Genomic DNA, 2,460 nt, shown 5'->3' with positions numbered 1-2,460 from the left:
GGATCGAGGTCAAAGAACTGGCTAATTTTACTCTTCTCAAAGGTCCATCTGCTGCCCTCTTGTACCCAAAGTTAAATAGAATCAGCAGGAACTCCTCCACACACCTTTTCATTTTTTCTCCTTCTGTCCCCACCTTTTCTACTCCTTTGAGCAGCAATTATCCTCAGATAAACTTTTCACCTCCTCTAGATCTCCTCTGCCTTTGGATAAGCAACCACGGTGCCAAGAAAAGGCCAACTGGAGCAACATGGGAGAGTCTTAGCTACTGCTGCCATGGAGATGAAATAAAGAAATTCAGGTCCCACTGGAATTAGTGAGTGACCTCCTTCTGATCTCCTTTTCCCCTCACTTGCTCTCATCTTAGTCTTAGTCATATTCTCTGGAAGTCCAAAGTAATGTGAAGCCACACGTCCTATAAGGAGTACCTCCACACAGAGCTTATTTGTTGAATTGATGAGCTAAGTGATCCTGGTCTGACTCTGTACATCAGCCTTGGCTACATTACAAGCTGCTGGGGTGGGAATTCCTACTCCTGTATGTTCCCCATTTCCTTTTTTAAAATAATGCACAGAACATAAAAAGCAGAACAATGAATAAAGCTACCTTGCTCCCACATTCACCCAGTTTCAATGTAACAACTACCACAAAATTCAAGCTGGCAGTACATTAATGCTTGCATGTTTTTGTTAATTTCTTGTAAATCCTTCCAGACTTTATGAAAATATAAGTGATACAAATATCTATCACAGATACAATATACATTGTTCTACTTCTTGCTTTTATGTAGGGAGAGATTGAATTGAATTTGTGGATCAGTTTGGGGGAGTATTGCCATTTGAACAATATTAAGTTATCTGATCCATGAACACGAGATGTCTTTCCATTTATTTTAGTATCTAACTTATTTCAACAATGTTTTGCAGTTTTCATTATATAATTTTGGCACTTCTTTTGTTAAATTTGTTCCTATGTATTTTATTCGATGTTATAATAGCTAGAATTGTTTCTTAACTTTACTTCCAGATTTTTCATTGCTAGTGTATAGAAATCCAATTGATTTTTATAGTTTGATCTTTAATCCCACAACTTAGTTGGATTTCCTTGTTAATTCTAATAGTTTTTTAGGTGGATTCCTTAAAATTTTCTGTTACAAGATCCTGTCATCTGTGAACAGAGATATCTTATTTCTTCCTTTCTAGTCTGGATGTCTTCTATTTTCTTGCCTTTTTGCTCTGGCTAGAACTTGCAGTACCACGTTGAATGGAAGTGGCATGAATAGATATCCTTGCCTCATTCCTGATTATAGGGGGGAAGCTTTTAGCACTTCACTATTTAGTGTAAAGTTACTGTGTGTTTCTCATAGGTTCCATTTATTAGGGTGAGGAAGTTCTCTTCTATTTCTAGTTTGTTGAGTTCTTTTATCATGGAAGGGAGTTGGATTTTGTCAAGATTTTTTTCTTGCATCTATTGAGATGATCAGGTGGGTTTTGATATGGTATATCACATTAATTGATTTTCAGATGTTGAACCCATCTTGATTTCCTGAGATAAATCCTACTTGATCATAGTGTATAATCAGTTTTATAAATTGTTGGATTTGGTTTACTAATATTTTGCTGAGGATTTTTACATCTACATGCATAAGAGATATTGGTCTGTAGTTTTCTTTTTTGTGAAATCCTTGTCTGATTTTAGTATCAGGGTAATACTGGCCCCATGGAATGATCTGGGAATTGTTCTCTCCTCTTCTATATTTTGGGATAATTTGTGAATAATCTGTATTAATTTTTCTTTAAATGTTTGGTATTATTTACCACTGAAACCATCTCAGTTTAAACTTTTCTTTTGGGAAGGTTTTTTTGTTTTTTTTTTTTGGCGCCGTACATGGGCCTCTCACTGTTGTGGCCTCTCTCGTAGCGGAGCACAGGCTCCGGAGGCACAGGCTCAGCGGCCATGGCTCACGGGCCAAGCCGCTCCGCGGCATGTGGGATCTTCCCAGACCGGGGCACGAACCCGTGTACCCTGAATCGGCAGGCGGACTCTCAACCACTGTGCCACCAGGGAAGCCCTGGGAAGTTTTTAAATTACTAATTCTATCCCTCTCTCTCTCTCTTTTTTTTTTTTTCCCCAGGAGGATGTGTGTAGGTCACACACAAATACTACACTATTTTATTTACTTTTATTTTTTTTTTTACCTTTTTTTACAATTTAAATATAGTTAAGGAACAGTATTATGTCAGTTTCAGGTGTGTACCATAGTGATTCAACATTTAAATACATTATGAAATGATCACCATGATAAGTCTAGCTTTACTTATTAAATGTCTAACCAGATTTTCTATTTCTTTAGAAGTCAGTTTCAGTAGTTGCTGTCATTCTAGGAATGTGTTCATTTAAGTTATCTAATCTGTTGTGACACAGTTGTTCGTAGTATATCCTATTTTCTTTTTAAATTTCCTT

Source organism: Lagenorhynchus albirostris, chromosome 5, assembly GCF_949774975.1.
Source record: "Lagenorhynchus albirostris chromosome 5, mLagAlb1.1, whole genome shotgun sequence".
In the NCBI taxonomy this organism is placed as follows: Eukaryota; Metazoa; Chordata; class Mammalia; order Artiodactyla; family Delphinidae; genus Lagenorhynchus; species Lagenorhynchus albirostris.
The sequence above is the reverse complement of the archived record's forward strand: the minus strand, read 5'-3'. Positions refer to the sequence as shown.